The sequence below is a fragment of the Cherax quadricarinatus genome, chromosome 64 (assembly GCF_038502225.1).
Source record: "Cherax quadricarinatus isolate ZL_2023a chromosome 64, ASM3850222v1, whole genome shotgun sequence".
NCBI lineage: Eukaryota > Metazoa > Arthropoda > Malacostraca > Decapoda > Parastacidae > Cherax > Cherax quadricarinatus.
In genome coordinates, this window is record NC_091355.1 from 7,915,335 (window position 1) to 7,936,419 (window position 21,085).

General features: G+C 49.1%; 1 protein-coding gene across 5 annotated transcripts in view; it reads right to left on the reverse strand.

Annotated features, from left to right (window-relative positions):
* Kdm3 (Lysine demethylase 3) overlaps positions 1 to 21,085 on the reverse strand; it is a 1,464,865-nt gene that overhangs the window by 1,145,447 nt on the left and 298,333 nt on the right. The gene's annotated exons all lie outside the window — the stretch shown is intronic.

Sequence of the window (21,085 nt, forward strand, 5' to 3'; positions counted from 1 at the left end):
TGGTGTGGTGGTGGCAGCGGTGTCCTGGTGTGGTGGTGGCAGCAGTGTTCTGGTGAGGTGGGGGCAGTGGTGTTCTGGTGTGGTGGTGGCAGCAGTGTTCTGGTGTGGTGGTGGCAGCAGTGTTCTGGTGTGGTGGTGGCAGCGGTGTCCTGGTGTGGTGGTGGCAGCAGTGTCCTGGTGTGGTGGTGGCAGCTGTGTCCTGGTGTGGTGGTGGGAGCGGTGTCCTGGTGTGGTGGTGGCAGTGGTGTCCTGGTGTGGTGGCAGCGGTGTCCTGGTGTGGTGGCAGCGGTGTCCCAGTGTGGTGGCAGCAGTGTTCTGGTGTGGTGGTGGCAGCAGTGTCCTGGTGTGGTGGTGGCGGCAGCAGTGTCCTGGCGTGGTGGTGGCAGCAGTGTCCTGGTGTGGTGGTGGCAGCGGTGTCCTGGTGTGGTGGTGGCAGCGGTGTCCTGGTGTGGTGGTGGCAGAAGTGTCCTGGTGTGGTGGTGATGGCAGCAGTGTCCTCGTGTGGTGGTGGCAGCAGTGTCCTGGTGTGGTGGTGGCAGCGGTGTCCTGGTGTGGTGGTGGCAGCAGTGTCCTGGTGTGGTGGTGATGGCAGCAGTGTCCTCGTGTGGTGGTGGCAGCAGTGTCCTGGTGTGGTGGTGGCAGCGGTGTCCTGGTGTGGTGGTGGCAGCAGTGTCCTGGTGTGGTGGTGGCAGCAGTGTCCTGGTGTGGTGGCGGCAGCAGTGTCCTGGTGTGGTGGTGGCAGCAGTGTCCTGGTGTGGTGGTGGCAGCGGTGTCCTGGTGTGGTGGTGGCAGCGGTGTCCTGGTGTGGTGGTGGCAGCGGTGTCCTGGTGTGGTGGTGGCAGCGGTGTCCTGGTGTGGTGGTGGCAGCGGTGTCCTGGTGTGGTGGTGGCAGCAGTGTCCTGGTGTGGTGGTGGCAGCGGTGTCCTGGTGTGGTGGTGGCAGCAGTGTCCTGGCGTGGTGGTGGCAGCAGTGTCCTGGTGTGGTGGTGGCAGCGGTGTCCTGGTGTGGTGGTGGCAGCAGTGTCCTGGTGTGGTGGTGATGGCAGCAGTGTCCTCGTGTGGTGGTGGCAGCAGTGTCCTGGTGTGGTGGTGGCAGCGGTGTCCTGGTGTGGTGGTGGCAGCGGTGTCCTGGTGTGGTGGTGGCAGCGGTGTCCTCGTGTGGTGGTGGCAGCAGTGTCCTGGTGTGGTGGTGGCAGCGGTGTCCTGGTGTGGTGGTGGCAGCGGTGTCCTGGTGTGGTGGTGGCAGCAGTGTCCTGGTGTGGTGGTGGCAGCGGTGTCCTGGTGTGGTGGTGGCAGCGGTGTCCTGGTGTGGTGGTGGCAGCGGTGTCCTGGTGTGGTGGTGGCAGCGGTGTCCTGGTGTGGTGGTGGCAGCGGTGTCCTGGTGTGGTGGTGGCAGTGGTGTCCTGGTGTGGTGGTGGCAGCGGTGTCCTGGTGTGGTGGTGGCAGCGGTGTCCTGGTGTGGTGGTGGCAGCGGTGTTCTGGTGTGGTGGTGGAAGCGGAGTCCTGGTGTGGTGGTGGCAGCGGTGTCCTGGTGTGGTGGTGGCAGCGGTGTCCTGGTGTGGTGGTGGCAGCAGTGTCCTGGTGTGGTGGTGGCAGCAGTGTCCTGGTGTGGTGGTGGCAGCAGTGTCCTGGTGTGGTGGTGGCAGCAGTGTCCTGGTGTGGTGGTGGCAGCAGTGTGCTAGTGTGGTGGTGGCAGCGGAGTCCTGGTGTGGTGGTGGCAGCGGTGTCCTGGTGTGGTGGTGGCAGCGGTATCATAGGGGTTCTTAAATGGAGATATCGAGGGTTGAAGGTAGACACACTTGTTGGATGGTAGCGATATATTGTCAGACTGTGATGATGGGAATTGGAGCCCAGCCTCTGCCTCTCCTAGCCTGTGTCAAAACGCCGACTGAGGCCGAGGCAGAGGTACGAACGTACACATGAGCATCCCTTGACGTCACACAAAGTCACAGGCCTAAAAGGGATCTCCTATCTAAAGCACATGGATGATACTATATGCTATGCTATATAACACAGGGATCAGCAACTATGCTGACAGCGGAGTTCTGGTGTGGTGGTGGCAGCGGTGTCCTGGTGTGGTGGTGGCAGCGGTGTCCTGGTGTGGTGGTGGCAGCAGTGTCCTGGTGTGGTGGCAGCAGTGTCCTGGTGTGGTGGTGGCAGCGGAGTCCTGGTGTGGTGGTGGCAGCGGAGTCTTGATGTGGTGTTGGCAGCAGAGTTCTGGTGTGGTGGTGGTAGCAGTGTCCTGGTGTGGTGGTGGCAGCGGTGTCCTGGTGTCGTGGTGGCAGCAGTGTTCTGGTGTGGTGGCAGTGGTGTCCTGGTGTGGTGGCAGCGGTGTCCCAGTGTGGTGGCAGCAGTGTTCTGGTGTGGTGGTGACAGCAGTGTCCTGGTGTCGTGGTGGCAGCAGTGTCCTGGCGTGTTGGTGGCAGCAGTGTCCTGGTTTGGTGGTGGCAGCAGTGTCCTGGTGTGGTGGTGGCAGTGGTGTCCAGGTGTGGTGGTGGCAGCGGTGTCCTGGTGTGGTGGTGGCAGTGGAGTCCTGGTGTGGTGGTGTCAGCAGTGTCCTGGTGTGGTGGTGGCAGCAGTGTCCTGGTGTGGTGGTGGCAGCAGTGTTCTGGTGTGGTGGTGGCAGCGGTGTCCTGGTGTAGTGGTGGCAGCGGAGTCCTGGTGTGGTGGTGGCAGCGGAGTCCTGGTGTGGTGGTGGCAGCGGAGTCCTGGTGTGGTGGTGGCAGCAGTGTCCTGGTGTGGTGGTGGCAGCGGTGTCCTGGTGTGGTGGTGGCAGCGGTGTCCTGGTGTGGTGGTGGCAGTGGTGTCCTGGTGTGGTGGCAGCGGTGTCCCAGTGTGGTGGCAGCATTGTTCTGGTGTGGTGGTGACAGCAGTGTCCTGGTGTGGTGGTGGCAGCAGTGTCCTGGTGTGGTGGTGGCAGCAGTGTCCTGGCGTGTTGGTGGCAGCAGTGTCCTGGTGTGGTGGTGGCAGCGGTGTCCTGGTGTCGTGGTGGCAGCGGTGTTCTGGTGTGGTGGCAGTGGTGTCCTGGTGTGGTGGTGGCAGCAGTGTCCTGGTGTGGTGGTGGCAGCAGTGTCCTGGTGTGGTGGTGGCAGCGGTGTCCTGGTGTGGTGGTGGCAGCGGTGTCCTGGTGTGGTGGTGGCAGTGGTGTCCTGGTGTGGTGGCAGCAGTGTCCCAGTGTGGTGGCAGCATTGTTCTGGTGTGGTGGTGACAGCAGTGTCCTGGTGTGGTGGTGGCAGCAGTGTCCTGGTGTGGTGGTGGCAGCAGTGTCCTGGCGTGTTGGTGGCAGCAGTGTCCTGGCGTGTTGGTGGCAGCAGTGTCCTGGTGTGGTGGTGGCAGCGGTGTCCTGGTGTCGTGGTGGCAGCGGTGTTCTGGTGTGGTGGCAGTGGTGTCCTGGTGTGGTGGCAGCGGTGTCCCAGTGTGGTGGCAGCAGTGTTCTGGTGTGGTGGTGGCAGCAGTGTCCTGGTGTGGTGGTGGCAGCAGTGTCCTGGTGTGGTGGTGGCAGCAGTGTCCTGGTGTGGTGGTGGCAGCAGTGTCCTGGCGTGTTGGTGGCAGCAGTGTCCTGGTGTGGTGGTGACAGCAGTGTCCTGGTGTGGTGGTGGCAGTGGTGTCCTGGTGTGGTGGTGGCAGCGGTGTCCTGGTGTGGTGGTGGCAGCGGAGTCCTGGTGTGGTGGTGGCAGCGGAGTCCTGGTGTGGTGGTGTCAGCAGTGTCCTGGTGTGGTGGTGGCAGCAGTGTCCTGGTTTGGTGGTGGCAGCAGTGTCCTGGTGTGGTGGTGGCAGTGGAGTCCTGGTGTGGTGGTGGCAGCGGAGTCCTGATGTGGTGGTGGCAGCAGAGTCCTGGTGTGGTGGTGGCAGCAGTGTCCTGGTGTGGTGGTGGCAGCGGTGTCCTGATGTGGTGGTGGCAGTGGTGTCCTGTTGTGGTGGCAGCAGTGTCCCAGTGTGGTGGCAGCATTGTTCTGGTGTGGTGGTGACAGCAGTGTCCTGGTGTGGTGGTGGCAGCAGTGTCCTGGTGTGGTGGTGGCAGCAGTGTCCTGGCGTGTTGGTGGCAGCAGTGTCCTGGTGTGGTGGTGACAGCAGTGTCCTGGTGTGGTGGTGGCAGCAGTGTCCTGGTGTGGTGGTGGCAGCAGTGTCCTGGCGTGTTGGTGGCAGCAGTGTCCTGGTGTGGTGGTTGCAGCAGTGTCCTGGTGTGGTGGTGGCAGCGGTGTCCTGGTGTGGTGGTGGCAGCGGTATCCTGGTGTGGTGGTGGCAGCTGTGTCTTGGCGTTGTGGTGACAGTGGTGTCCTGGTGTGGTGACAGCGGTGTCCTGGTGTTGTGCTGGTAGTTGAAGTGGAACAGTGTTGATTCGTGGGTTTACGATAGATCTTGAAGCAAAGATTGTTGTCACTCACTTCACTTCAGGCTCTCTTACTATATTTTCCATTCCCTACAATCTCCAACCACCACCATCTCTAACGTCTACAACAGGAACCATCTAACCCCCACAACCACCACCATCCATGAAGCAATACCGACAAGTATTTGATAACAAAACGTAGACAGTCACCAAAAAGCATAAATAAGCAAGAACTGTGCAAAGGAAACATGAAGATGGGGTATGCCATCATGACCACAATTATTTCAAAGGCCTACATTACCTGGCTGTGCAAGATACGACATTAAAGAGAGTTAAAGTATGAGGAAGAGAGCAGACACCATAACAGAGACTTTGGTTTACCATATATTCTCACCACCATTACTTAAGCACAAATATTTACGGTGGGTTTTAACAAACAATAAATAATATAAGTAGAGTTTGGAGAGAGAGCATAAATATGAGAACTCTCACTGTTTCAGCTATAAGCACCATACAGAGGACAGATTCTAGTATGTTAACCAGCTCAAGGCTGGTGAGAGTCTGAAGGTTTTTGTTACCCTTAAATGTAAGGTAGCTTCTCCTGAGCTCCCCCTCCCTCACCCTGAATAAGCCAAACTAATAGTCACCCTGCACTCAAATGGTGCCCTTTTTTCAAGCTAGCAATGATCTACACTGTCTTCAAGCTAGCTTAAGATGACATGAAGGAATGTGGTCACGCGGGATGTACTTCAAATACATTATTCACACTCGGCACATTCCACTACCAAGGTGAATATTGGTCACATCCAAAAATGTATAAGACCCTGCATGCCCAGCTTTTTCACACCGACGTGGACCAGACACACTGAAACGCAAAAGAATAAGCGAAGGAGACAGAGTGAAGAACAAGAGATTTTGTGACATTTCACTGTGTGGAGCTCTACATAGAGCGAAACGTTACTCCAATAAAAGCATGCTTTGCACTTGTCTTTCCTTCATTACTGTCGGTAGTACGCTTTTTGTAACCCTTGAAGGATTCCATGTGCTGCAGGATGAATATCTAACACTGGAATACACAAAAGACCTATGCCAGGAATCTCCACTACTACATTCCACAACGCTACGCAGCCTACGCTTACCACCAGTATTGAACAGAACAAGCATACCTCATCAAGTTCCACAGCACATATCCTGGTTTCCAACTTTACTTAGAGAAAGTCAGTTTACCAACGCTTTAAACAGTGCCTGCATGTACCGTAGACGCTGCCTATTTGTGTTACTTCGTTACTGGCGATCAGCAGTTTTAGTATAGGTGAAGTTTAGTGACCAATGACGATTAAATAGATGTTTCTAAATACTCCAATTAATGAATGGTCAGCTTCACCATGTTTACCTGTGATGTAATAATATTATGTGAAAAGATTGATCAAGTTTATTTAGGTACAGCTACACATAAATACAGTTACACAGATTATCATACATAGTAACATATGTGCAGATACATAGGATAACCCAAAAATAGTCAGGAAAAGTGATTTATTTCCACTGGGTCCTTGATAAGGCGGACAGATAGACGAATGGTTGATCAGGGAGAGAAGAGCAAAGTGGCATCAAGTACATTTGGTGGGTATAAACACGTGAGGTGTACAGAAGGCCAAGTGAAGGTCAGGAACAGTGTTGGAAGGATTTTTTTTTTTTTAAACAAATTTGGGTGGGTGGTATGGTGGCTGCTGAGCGAGGTTGGGTAAGGACACGTTTGGTGGTGTGTGGGCTGCAGGATGTTGTGGTAAACATCAGGAACCAGCGTGAAGAGATGCTCCTTGTAGAAGGTCACAATCCTGCTGTGGTGAGCTGGATGCTGCAGACCTCTGCATCAGACACCATGGTATACCTTAACATTTGATGGTTTTCGAGAGTTGTCCAACTCCAGCAGCTTGCGATGGTCATTAACACCATGGAGCCTCTGGATGGTCATTAGCACTATAGAACCTCTGGACAGTCATTAACACCATGGAGCCTCTGGATGGTCATTAGCACTATAGAACCTCTGGACAGTCATTAACACCATGGAGCCTCTGGATGGTCATTAGCACTATAGAACCTTTGGACAGTCATTAACACCATGGAGCCTCTGAATGGCCGTTAGCACTAAGAGGCTTCTGGATGGTCATTAGCACCAAGGGGCCTCTATTCCTCCAACATCAGATACACCTCGAGTGAATACTAGCCCCAACCTTGCCGATTCAACTCCTCCAGTTGAAACGGCATGCTGAATCTGACATGCTGGCTACATTAACCTTTCCATCACCACGTTTCCGGTCGTCTGTGTGGATCCCAATTCTTCCAGTATGTGTACATACTGGACATGTGGAAGCTTCTCGCCACTGACGCTGCGGTTTCCACCGTCGCTTTACTGTCGTCTTGGTCTCCTGCTGCTTGGTGGCGAGTTGTACATGACATCTCTCCGTCTTTCCTCGTGAACCTGTTTGTCTGTGTGTGTATGTAGTAGTGCTGGAGTGTTGCAAAATTGTCAGTGGTGTGTAGTTTGTATACCCAATAACCGTTAGTTAGTAAAGTAATAAAGAAAGTTTATTTAGGCACAGGTATGCATAATTACAATTATCATACATCGTGTAAATTATCTAGGATAACCTCAAAAAAAGGTCAGACATAGTGACTTATTTCCACTTGGGTCCTTATACACTCAAATCTAAGACGTCACCAGGTAACCTCCAGATACCTTACCTGCACTCAGGTTTTGTTCGAAAATAGGTGAGTTCTTTGTTCCTTGTTAATCCAATTACAGGCGGACCTGAATAAATATCGCAACATGGAACATAAATGATTATTTTACAGCTTGCTCGCAACTGATGCCGTCACAGCTGGCTCGCAATTGGACTTACAGCTGGTTCGCAAATGATGGCCTTACAGCTGACTCGCAACTGATAACCTTACAGCTGGCTCGCAATTGATGACCTTACAGCTGACTTGTAACTGAAGCAGCCTCAGGTTCCTCGCGATTGATTCTGTCACAGCTGGTTGGCAAGTGATGCCATCTAAGCTTGATATACTTCAATCTATCAAAGGTGAGTCGTACTGGCAATTCACCGGCATCTAATTGCCATTACCACAGGTGATACGCTCTGCTGCTAAACTCAATTGCATCTAATTGATGCTGTCACGGGTGGATTGCACGGGTGGCTCTAGAAAGCGATCCGCAGACGTTGCAAGTAGCGAACTGTACTCAAGTCACCTCGTCTATTTTCACTCTTGATTTTAATAAGTTGTTTTAAGTGAATGCACTCATGTCTATTTCCTGAATATACTCACGTCTGCTTCCTGTATAAATTTATGTCTATTTTCTTCATGATCTTAAGGAATTTCCGAAGCTCTAGACAGAGAGAGAGAGAGAGAGAGTTTTGAATGCTCAACTTTCCGGGTTACTTTCCGGGTTATCATCCAGGAGTCCTGGTCTGGGACCGGGCCGCGGGGGTCATGACCCCTTGAATGCACTTATTTCCAGCCTCTTCCTCCCACCGTAAACGTTCCGAGTTGAACGTTGGATGTTTGTTTCTCGGCCACCTCGTTGCCAGACGCATCGTGGCCGTTTTTGCCATTTATTTACTTCTTAATTAAATATACATTTTTTCGTGGGCTATGCAATCCAAAACAACTCAAGTTAAACTCAAGAAAAATACAGTTTAAGGAAAAGCTTGGAAGTGTTTAAAAAATTGACGTTGATCATCACAAAAAAATGTGTAGTAAAGTGTGAATTAGTTAATGTGTATGATAATAGAGCAATAGGTGGGACTGCTTAATAAACCCCAGGTAGGGCAGTAAAGGTGACGAAAGTGAAGAGCAGTGTGTGTAAGGGTATTCGTGACCATTAAGCATGGTGAACATATTAGTGAATGTGTGTGTGGTGAATATGATGGTGAATGTGTGGTCAACATGGTGAATAGGTGATGAACAATGATAGTGGATGTGTGAACATGGTGAATGCGTGGTGAACATGGCAGTGAATGTGTGGCAAACATTCATACTTTTGCCATACTCCCTTCACAGAGTGAGTGTCCGGGTTCGATTCCCGGGGAGGGTAGAAACATTGGTGTCAGTACTGTTTACTACTGTACTCATAGTAACCGTTACTGATTCACCACCTCCCTACGTGAATCACTGACCGTTATGTGACTCACTACTGACCTAGCATGACGTCACGAGCTCTTTGAATGCCCTCCGGGCACTGTGCAGCTCAGTTTAAGACAGGGCATTCTAGAGTAGACAGGATAAGCGAAGGCTCTGAGTGTTGTCCCTTTATTTACCATCTTAATATACGTTACCAAGACTTCCATCGTGTGTGTTTATTCCCAAATCCATCAGTTCGAACCCCCACGACACTGGGCGTGTTTCCTTACACCGGTTGTCCTGTTCACCCATCAGTTAAATGGGTACCGGGGGGTGTTAGTCGACTGGTGTGGGTCTCATACTGGGACAAAACTGACCTAATTTTCCCGAAATGCTCAGCATAACAAGCGGCTTTCTATATAGTAGTATGTCACTGATGTCAACTAGGACTGTATACCTTGTACATGTACTTGTAGTAAATAAATATATTCTTTCTTTCTTTCAACACACCGGCTGTATCCCACCGAGGCGGGGTGGCCCAAAAGGAAAAACGAAAGTTTCTCCTTTTGCATTTAGTAATATATACAGGAGAAGAGGTTACTAGCCCCTTGCTCCCGGCATTTTAGTCGCCTCTTACAACACGCATGGCTTACGGAGGAAGAATTCTGTTCCACTTCCCTATGGAGGTAAGAGGAAATAAACAAGAACAAGAACTAGAAAGAAAATAGAAGAAAACCCAAAGGGGTGTGAATATATATGCTTGTACATGTATGTGTAGTGTGACCTAAGTGTAAGTAGAAGTAGCAAGACATACCTGAAATCTTGCATGTGTATGAGACAGAAAAAAAAAAAAAAAAAAAAAAAAAAAAAAAAAAAAAAAAAAATAAATATATTATATTAGTATTATTATTATAACATGATAGTGAATGTGTGAACATGGTGAACAGATGATGATCATGACAGTGAATGTGTGAACATGGTGAAAATGTATGGTGAATATTCTGAACGTGTGGTGAACATGATTGTGAGTGTGTGGACATGAAGTGTGAACACATTGTATGGTGAATATGAAGTAGGAACACGAAGTATGGTGAACATGAAATAGAACATGAAGTATGGTGAACATGAAATGTGGACACGAAGTGTGGTGAACATGAAGTGTGAACAGGAAGCATGGTGAACATGAAGTGTGAACACAAAGTATAGTGAACATGTATGCTAAACACGAAGTGTGGTGAACACACGAAGGGTGGGTAGGCGGCAGGGGGCTGGGTGGAGATGAGAGTTGGGTGGAGTGAGTGCTAGAATCGATGCAGCTAACCTACCTACCAACCTACCCGCCCCGCCCAGCACCCGCATCGCACAGCACGGGAGCCCCCATCGTACCCACTCTTCAAACTGTGCATGCTGTTTTTCCCCACAACTTTGTCTGGTGCATCCTACTTACCATCCTGAGATTGCACACGTGTTTTAAAGTGTTTGGCTGCATGTGTACCAACCATACTACCATATTTGCGTAGCCTGGCCGCCCTGCGTCTTACTGTGTAAACACAGTAGTTTGTATTCTAGGTTCTTGTTTACTTCCTAGTGGAAACATTCTCTTAGATGGAAGTCCTTAAGGTAGGTACGTGCCTTGGTACTGGTGAAGGGTTACTGATCCAAGAACTGTCTACCTACCTACCTACTGGCAGCTAACCTTCCCTTCCTGCGGTTCGAATCTTTTTGCCTCTCATTTCCCAGGTGTTGTACGATCCCCTACCGGTTTAGCGCTTCCTCATGAATTTAGCAATACTACTATTACTACTACTGCTGCTGCTGATAATAATAATAATAATAATAATGCGAAGCGGACAATATTAATACTTTTAAACAATTGTGATGTTTCCTGGTTCATTATGATTGTGTTGTGTGATGAGTGCGTCCAGTGTGTTATAAGTGTAGCTTAAGGTGGGTGATATATGGGACGTCAAGGATTCACATGAGGTGACAGATGGTTACCTGGAGGTTATTCCGGGGATCAACGCCCCCGCGGCCCGGTCCATGACCAGGCCTCCCGATGGATCAGGGCCTGATCAACTAGGCTGTTACTGCTGGCCGCACGCAGTCCAACGTACGAGCCACAGCCCGGCTGATCCGGCACTGACTTTAGGTATCTGTCCAGCTGTCTCTTGAAGGCAGCCAGAGGTTTATTGGTAATTTCCCTAATCTTGAATAGAATACGGCATATGAGCGGAGAAGCAGCTTATAAACCTAATGCTTGATGGGAGGCTGTTGAACAGTCTTGGGCCCCGGACACTTATGGTGTTTTCCCTTAGTGTACCAATGGCGCCCCTACTTTTAATTGGGGGCATTTTGCATCGCCTGCTCAGTCTTTTACTTTCGTAGGGAGTGATTTCTGTGTGCAGATTTGGGACCATTCCTTCCAGGATTTTCCAAGTGTAGATTATGATCTCTCTCCCTCCTGCGTTCCAACGAGTACAAGTCAAGTGCTTCCAAGCGTTCCCAGTAGTTAAGGTGCTTGACAGAACTTATACGTGCAGTAAAGGATCTCTGTACACTCTCTAGATCTGCGATTTCACCTGCTTTGAATGGAGATGTTAATGTACAGTAGTATTCCAGCCTAGAGAGAACAAGTGATTTGAAAAGGATCATCATTGGCTTGGCATCTCTCGTTTTCAACGTTCTCATTATCCATACTATCATTTTCTTTGCACTTGCGATCGTGGCACTGTTGTGATCCTTGAAAGTGAGATCCTCAGACATTACTACTCCCAGGTCCCTTACATTATTTTTCCGCTCTATTGTATGGCCAGAGTCTGTAGTATACTCTGTTCTAGTTATTATCTCCTCCAGTTTTCCATAACGGAGTAGTTGGAATTTGTCCTCATTGAACATCATATTGTTTACCGTTGCCCACTGGAAAACTTTGTTTATATCTTCTTGGAGGTTAACCGCGTCCTCAGCAGATGACAGCCTCATGCAGATCCTAGTATCGTCCGCAAAGGATGATACGGTGCTGTGATGTATATCTCTGTCTATGTCTGATATGAGGATGAGGAATAAGATGGGGGCGAGTACTGTGCCTTGTGGAACAGAGCTCTTCACTATGGCAGCCTCTGATTTAACTCTGGTTGGAGAATTATTTATAGGGTATATAGTATATATATCCAGTAAATAAGATCCCACCAGTGTTTATATACTATATACACTGGTGGGTTCTTGAGAAATGTTTTCAATTACGAGATAGTGTGTTGCAGCTTACAAGTGCTGGAACAAGTACACACATACCTGGAGTATACCTGGAGAGGGTTTCGGGGGTCAACGCCCCCGCGGTCCGGTCTGTGACCAAGCCTCGTGATGGATCAGGGTCTGAGGGTAGTATGCGGAAAAAAACAGAGCAAACAGAGGAGGCTATATTCTTAAAAACTGTCCATTTCTACCTAGATTAAGAACTATAGTGAATTAGCTAGGTGTGGAAATCAAGGATAGAAACGCAGAAGGCTCTTTTTCACCCTGCACTCCCCTTAACCACTGCCCACAAGGAAACACGGAGAAAATTATACCATACTACATTGGAAAAAAATAAGGGGCTGTGTGGATAAAGTGCTGCGTACTTTGATGCAGAGTGTGCGGGTTTGAATCCTGCTGTGGAATGAAAGATAACTTTTTGAGAGAGAGAGAGAGAGAGAGAGAGAGAGAGAGAGAGAGAGAGACAACGACGTGTTACCTACAAGAGGCTTTAAGTAGGGTACTTGATAAAGCCTCTTGTAGGTGAAAGGTTGTATTTAATATAAAGGTCTCCTTGTGCAGTAGTACTTGTTCTGGCAGCCTGAGGTCCCTGCCACTAATCTACACTTCTTGCTCAGCCTCAATGTACCTATATGTATCAAGATTTCTACAGACCCTCACATCCTTCCCAGTGTAGGGAAAGATATTGTTCATCACGTAACGATATATATCGTTGGTTCATCGCATCTCAACACAAGTTCCCGGAGAATACATCTAATATGGGTGACAAGTGTAAATAAGCCTAAGTTTAGTCACGTGACTGCAAAACCCCGATAGGTGGTTGCTGGAGAATAGCCAACCAACCACTTGGCTACCTTCTCACACTATGACCACACAAGCAACACTGCTTACTCTAATTTGTATATTATCATTAGAATGGTGAGTATGAGAGAGTGAGACAGTGTTGGAGACAAGTAATGTGAAGGAGATAGGCAGAAACTGTGACTGAATAAATATGAAAGAGAGAGAGAGAGAGAGAGAGGTGGAGTCATCATCTAGGACTGGATGCTGGTAACACTGGTGCAGGGGGAATGCCTCACCTACGAACCTACAGTTTGTTTTAAAACACTTCTTCCCTGGTCGCTTGATCGACCAGGCAGTTGCTGTCTGGCTATTACAACCTGGGTGATATGGCACTTCTTGCAGAAACTTGTGCAATTTCCTTTTGAAAACTTCCACCATTGTTCCAGCAGTATTTCTTATACCCACTGCCAGAAAGTTGAAGGATATTATGAACCACGGATGTTGACACCGTCCTCTATGCTTCTAGAACCCTTGCCTGGGTTTACTCTACACTTTCTCTTGTATCTCACTACAGTAAGTTATAAGGCTGCAGGATACCGACCCACGGTAGAATAAACCCTGCCTAGGTTTATTCCACACTGTTATCTGTATCTCTCATTGAAGGACCCCAATGGAAATAAGTCACTGACTTTTTTTGGAGTTATCCAAGGTTCTCTACACATATGCTGCTATGTATGATAATCTATGTAACTATATCTGTGTATACCTGAATAAACTTACTTACTAAGTTGTGACAGCAGTGCACAGATTGAGGGGTCACCTCAATATTTTCCATGTATATATTTTCAAATAAGGTACAAAAGACCCACAGGAAGACAATAACATGGGAAATAAGAATACAGTGTTACTCAGCTTTACAATGAGGTCTGAAGAAAGGAGCTTTTCTTGTAAGGACGAAATATACAGTTCTTAAATGATGCAAAAGAATCGTATTAATTTTTATAAAATTCCACTACTCTGGCATTAGAAGGTTTAATAAATCATTACAAAAAACTGTTTCATGTGGACGATCTGCACGCTTCAGTAATGTTTCAGAGTCAGCACAGGTCACTACCATCACGGGTCACTACCATCACGGGTCACTACCATCACAGGTCACTAACATCACAATCAGCACAGGTCTACATCATAGCCACCACAGGTCACTACCATTACAATCAGCACAGGTCACTACCATCACAGCCACAACAGGTCACTATCATCACGAGTCACTACCATCACAGCCACCACAGGTCACTACCATTACGGGTCATTACCATCACAGCCACCACAGGTTACTACCATAACAATCAGCAAAGGTCACTACCATCATAGCCACCACAGGTCACTACCATCACAGCCTCCACAGGTCACTACCATCATAGCCACCAAAGGTCACTACCATCATAACCACCACAGGTCACTACCATCACAGCCACCACAGGTCACTACCATCACAGTCACTACCATCACAGGTAACTACCATCACAGCCACTACAGGTCACTACCATCATAGCCAGCGTAAAAGTCGGTACACCATTCCATGGGTAGTAATAAAACGGACCCAAATATCTCTACCGTGTGAGGGAGCAGTATGTTCCTGGAGACACCAGTACCTCACCAATCATAATTGTATGGTACCGGAGACACCAGTAGCACACATCCTGGTATCTGTATGATACTGGAACACCAGTATCATAGTGTCACCACTGGCTAACGTGTTAAAGACACTAATAGGATAAGGGTAGAAGACGAGTTAACAAGAATACAACTGGATTTTAAGCTAAACAAACGTAGAAAATGAGGGTCCACAGTGTTCCTATGGTGTTGTGCTTCGATTGCCTGGTGGAGGTGACAGCGAGAGAAAGGAATTGCAGAAATTTCAATCTTACTTTGATGACACATTTATTGAGGAGAGCCACTCATTCAAGGAGCGAACAACCGCCATGAAAGTAGTATATCACAATCTAAATAGTTGATACATTATTAGTGATATCAGCCTCAGAAAAAAAGGCAATAAAGAAGAGACTACAGACGTGAGAGGCTTCCTGGATCGAGTACATTAAGACAGATAAAGAGAAAGCATAATAAAGAACGTGGTGGTAAAGAGACGATTGAAGTTATGAAATGAAGCGGCAGACACATTGATTTCTACAAAACGAAACCAAATAAGGTACACAGGATGAGCGCTTGGATGTTTCATGTTAATGATAAACATAAATAACCTGTCACATTAAATTAAGCACTATGCATTACTGTCTGCAGACGGCGGACTAATAACGAAAATACGAACTGCAAAGGACAAGATGAGAATCCAACGACTTAAACGAGATGAATGCAGACATGGTCAGAGAAGAGATACAACAGACATCACATAATGATAAAGGTCTTAAGGCATGAATAACAAGAGCATATCACTGGTAACACAAAAACCACACAGCTTGGGCGATACAAGCAGAGTTAGTGTACCTTAAAACTGACTTCAGGACTTCAGGTAATTGTGTAGAGCTTCATACATCACATAAACTTCGTCAACTTGGCGTGAACAGCGCCAGCATGAAACCCGCACCTGATCAAAGATGTTAATTAAGAAACTTTGGAAAATGCAAAGATTCCCAACGAGACTTGTTTTACCCGTTATTTACTTGTGACCTTTCACGAGTTTTCCCTACCCTCACGGCCCGTCCTGGGGCTAGCCCTCCTTCCTGGTCAGTCAAGAGGGAGGGCTGACCCCAGGACGGACCGTGAGGGTAGAGAAAACTTTCAGCTCGCTGGCATACATCCATCACAGAAACGTTGATCTGGCACTCCGCGGAAGTTGTGATCCAATTTCCTCTTAAAAACTTCGACACTTCTTCCGGCAATATTTTTTATATTTGTTGGCATCAAGTTAAATATTCAATATCCACGGATGTTAACACTGCTCTCGTATTGTGCATGTGGCTCTCCTGCTTTTCACTGGGACTATTTTGCACTTCTTTTCATATCCCTCACTCCAGGACATTATAAAGTAAGTTTGGGACTAAGATCATAAGTTTGTTCCATGTTTATACTATCAGGTATCTATCCTTTGTTCCAGAGAGCATATTCCCACCTCTTTGTAGCATTCCCAGAAGTTCAAATGTTTCATTGGCTCTGTGTGTGCAGGAGGTGCTCTATATCTTTTCCAGCTCTGATGCCTCTCCTACCTTGAATGAAGCCGAGTACTCTAAGCGAGAGAACACAAGTGGTAGCGGAACTGAAGGGACTGGTCCGGTTAGATCACTATGATAACATTAAGATCACATTAAAACCACTAGAGGGTCAAAAGGTACACACCCTGACATATACACACAGACATGTACACACGGACGTACACACCTCAATAGTATCAGTCTCCTCAACTGGGAGATTAGGGGGCTGGACAGGCGGAGGGAACAGGAAGGGAAGGGACTGGGTTCAGAAGTGATAAAAATGAAACTTCTTCTAATGGACTAACTAAACGAGGGAAAACCTGGCATCATTATGCAAACGAGCTGGAGCAGACACATTCTCACATCCCAACTCGCAGTAAACACAATAAACAGTGACCTACTCATTAGCATGGACCAGGGGCTACCTCCAACACTTCAGTTTTCAATACGAAACAAATCCACGATTGACTTTTACTGAACCATCCTCAAGTTAGACATTACTGGACAGCATATATTAGTTAATCACTGTCAACATTAACTCCCAGCAACTTGATTTATAAACGTCAGGAAAGTTTTATTCTTGCAAGTCAAATTGATCCAACTTTTTTCCATTTTAGTATTCCAGCTGAGTAGAATTCATTACACAGACCAATGTTCAGTCCCAAACTAGAGCGGAGGCTGCTCTAACGACCTGCTATAGGACCAACTGTTCTCACAGACCAGCAGCATAGCTTACTTTAGACTATGGGACCGGCCCTCTTCTATCAAGGGTGAGAGACTCATCTCTTCAAAATTACCTCTCCACTTCTACTGTCTCCAGTTTATAAACGTAAGTATGTGACCAAAGAAGCGTATCTTATCATACTACTTCAAACAAGTGGAAGATTGATGTAAGGGACAACATAAGATCTTGCATTCAATGATCACAACCAGTGTTATTATCACAGCCAAAATTAAAATGAGACAGCATAACTAGAACCTTCAAAACAAGAGACGCGAAGCTAGTGATAACACTCATGAAGTCCTTTTTTCTTTCTAGACTGGGATAACCCCCCTCCCTTGTAGACTAACATTCACTGTTAAGGGAGGCGAAACTGAAGATCTGGAGAATGTACAGAGAACCTTCACTACCAATATAACCTAAATTATTGGGAATGCCTGAAGTCTATTAAACTGTTCTCCTCGAAAATTAGGTAAGAAAGATGCATTATAATTTTCACCTAGAAAAGTTTGGACGGACTGGTCCCAAATCTGCATACCGAAATCACTGATTACGAAATCAAAAGATCATGAATAAGACATGTACAACACTTAGATATCTTTATTGCCGAAACGCTTCGCCTGCACAGCAGACTTTTCACTCGAATACAAAGGCGACATTTACACTGGAAATAATGAAAGAAGTGGAAGATTAAACTTGAGGTGTTCAGTCCTTCAGCCTGGAGAGATCAATGTCTTGATGACAGCAAGAGGCTTGGTAGACGTCGCAAAACTACCCATGACAAGCAGAGATGCCATGAGTAGAATAAGGGATAACATAATAAGTTACAACATCGTCCCTTATGAAGTGACGATGTTGTAACACCGTCCCTTCATATGGGCAATTACCCCCCCCCAGCTGTCTTCAAGACGCAACTTGATAAATTCCCCAAGTTAGTTTCTGAACAACCTAGCTGTGGTGTCTACGTTGAACTATGCACATCACCAAAAGCCTGAGTGATAAGTCCATCAACTGGAAGACCTGGTCTGGGACCAGGTCACGGGGGAAGTGACCTCCAGAACTCTCCACACATATGGTCTGGGACCAGGTCACGGGGGAAGTGACCTCCAGAACTCTTCACAGATATGGTCTGGGACCAGGTCACGGGGGAAGTGACCTCCAGAACTCTCCACAGATATGGTCTGGGACCAGGTCACGGGGGAAGTGACCTCCAGAACTCTCCACAGATATGGTCTGGGACCAGGTCACGGGGGAAGTGACCTCCAGAACTCTCCACAGATATGGTCTGGAACCAGGTCACGGGGGAAGTGACCTCCAGAACTCTCCACAGATATGGTCTGGGACCAGGTCACGGGGGAAGTGACCTCCAGAACTCTCCGCAGATATGGTCTGGGACCAGGTCACGGGGGAAGTGACCTCCAGAACTCTCCGCAGATATGGTCTGGGACCAGGTCACGGGGGAAGTGACCTCCAGAACTCTCCGCAGATATGGTCTGGGACCAGGTCACGGGGGAAGTGACCTCCAGAACTCTCCACAGATATGGTCTGGAACCAGGTCACGGGGGAAGTGACCTCCAGAACTCTCCACAGATATGGTCTGGGACCAGGTCACGGGGGAAGTGACCTCCAGAACTCTCCACAGATATGGTCTGGGACCAGGTCACGGGGGAAGTGACCTCCAGAACTCTCCACAGATATGGTCTGGGACCAGGTCACGGGGGGGAAGTGACCTCCAGAACTCTCCACAGATATGGTCTGGGACCAGGTCACGGGGGAAGTGACCTCCAGAACTCTCCACAGATATGGTCTGGGACCAGGTCACGGGGGAAGTGACCTCCAGAACTCTCCACAGATATGGTCTGGGACCAGGTCACGGGGGAAGTGACCTCCAGAACTCTCCACAGATATGGTCTGGGACCAGGTCACGGGGGAAGTGACCTCCAGAACTCTCCACAGATATGGTCTGGGACCAGGTCACGGGGGAAGTGACCTCCAGAACTCTCCACAGATATGGTCTGGGACCAGGTCACGGGGGAAGTGACCTCCAGAACTCTCCACAGATATGGTCTGGGACCAGGTCACGGGGGAAGTGACCTCCAGAACTCTCCACAGATATGGTCTGGGACCAGGTCACGGGGGAAGTGACCTCCAGAACTCTCCACAGATATGGTCTGGGACCAGGTCACGGGGGAAGTGACCTCCAGAACTCTCCACAGATATGGTCTGGGACCAGGTCACGGGGGAAGTGACCTCCAGAACTCTCCACAGATATGGTCTGGGACCAGGTCACGGGGGAAGTGACCTCCAGAACTCTCCACAGATATGGTCTGGGACCAGGTCACGGGGGAAGTGACCTCCAGAACTCTCCACAGATATGGTCTGGAACCAGGTCACGGGGGAAGTGACCTCCAGAACTCTCCACAGATATGGTCTGGGACCAGGTCACGGGGGAAGTGACCTCCAGAACTCTCCACAGATATGGTCTGGGACCAGGTCACGGGGGAAGTGACCTCCAGAACTCTCCACAGATATGGTCTGGAACCAGGTCACGGGGGAAGTGACCTCCAGAACTCTCCACAGATATGGTCTGGGACCAGGTCACGGGGGAAGTGACCTCCAGAACTCTCCACAGATATGGTCTGGGACCAGGTCACGGGGGAAGTGACCTCCAGAACTCTCCACAGATATGGTCTGGAACCAGGTCACGGGGGAAGTGACCTCCAGAACTCTCCACAGATATGGTCTGGAACCAGGTCACGGGGGAAGTGACCTCCAGAACTCTCCACAGATATGGTCTGGAACCAGGTCACGGGGGAAGTGACCTCCAGAACTCTCCACAGATATGGTCTGGGACCAGGTCACGGGGGAAGTGACCTCCAGAACTCTCCACAGATATGGTCTGGAACCAGGTCACGGGGGAAGTGACCTCCAGAACTCTCCACAGATATGGTCTGGGACAAGGTCACGGGGGAAGTGACCTCCAGAACTCTCCACAGATATGGTCTGGAACCAGGTCACGGGGGAAGTGACCTCCAGAACTCTCCACAGATATGGTCTGGAACCAGGTCACGGGGGAAGTGACCTCCAGAACTCTCCACAGATATGGTCTGGAACCAGGTCACGGGGGAAGTGACCTCCAGAACTCTCCACAGATATGGTCTGGAACCAGGTCACGGGGGAAGTGACCTCCAGAACTCTCCACAGATATGGTCTGGGACCAGGTCATAGGGGAAGTGACCTCCAGATATGGTCTGGAACCAGGTCACGGGGGAAGTGACCTCCAGAACTCTCCACAGATATGGTCTGGAACCAGGTCACGGGGGAAGTGACCTCCAGAACTCTCCACAGATATGGTCTGGGACCAGGTCACGGGGGAAGTGACCTCCAGAACTCTCCACAGATATGGTCTGGAACCAGGTCACGGGGGAAGTGACCTCCAGAACTCTCCACAGATATGGTCTGGAACCAGGTCACGGGGGAAGTGACCTCCAGAACTCTCCACAGATATGGTCTGGAACCAGGTCACCCTCCAGAACTCTCCACAGATATGGTCTGGGACCAGGTCACGGGGGAAGTGACCTCCAGAACTCTCCACAGATATGGTCTGGAACCAGGTCACGGGGGAAGTGACCTCCAGAACTCTCCACAGATATGGTCTGGGACCAGGTCACGGGGGAAGTGACCTCCAGAACTCTCCACAGATATGGTCAGATATGGTATGGTCTGGGACCAGGTCACGGGGGAAGTGACCTCCAGAACTCTCCACAGATATGGTCTGGGACCAGGTCACGGGGGAAGTGACCTCCAGAACTCTCCACAGATATGGTCTGGGACCAGGTCACGGGGGAAGTGACCTCCAGAACTCTCCACAGATATGGTCTGGGACCAGGTCACGGGGGAAGTGACCTCCAGAACTCTCCACAGATATGGTCTGGGACCAGGTCACGGGAGAAGTGACCTCCAGAACTCTCCACAGATATGGTCTGGGATCAGGTCACGGGGGAAGTGACCTCCAGAACTCTTCACAGATATGGTCTGGGATCAGGTCACGGGGGAAGTGACCTCCAGAACTCTCCACAGATATGGTCTGGGATCAGGTCACGGGGGAAGTGACCTCCAGAACTCTTCACAGACCTGGTCTGGGACCAGGTCATGGGGGAAGTGACCTCCAGAACTCTTCACAGATATGGTCTGGAACCAGGTCACGGGGGAAGTGACCTCCAGAACTCTCCACAGATATGGTCTGGGATCAGGTCACGGGGGAAGTGACCTCCAGAACTCTCCACAGATATGGTCTGGGACCAGGTCACGGGAGAAGTGACCTCCAGAACTCTCCACAGACCTTGTCTGGGACCAGGTCATGGGGGAAGTGACCTCCAGAACTCTCCACAGATAAATTGCAAGTAATAATCACAATAAAATAAAAATTTTAATCTATTAGTCGCAATTCAACCGAAATACAAATTTCGCTCCAAGTCATAGGCGTTACATCACGACAAATTTTGACGAAAGAGGAAATATCCCCGCTACTGAGACAGAAAAATGGATTATTGGGTAAGAGGTCGCTGAAACCTTCCCACACGGTAAGGTACCCCTGCGTCCCGAAAGGGGGGGGGGATTTCACAGTAAATTTTAAGTTAAATAATTTATATCTATCATAAATTAA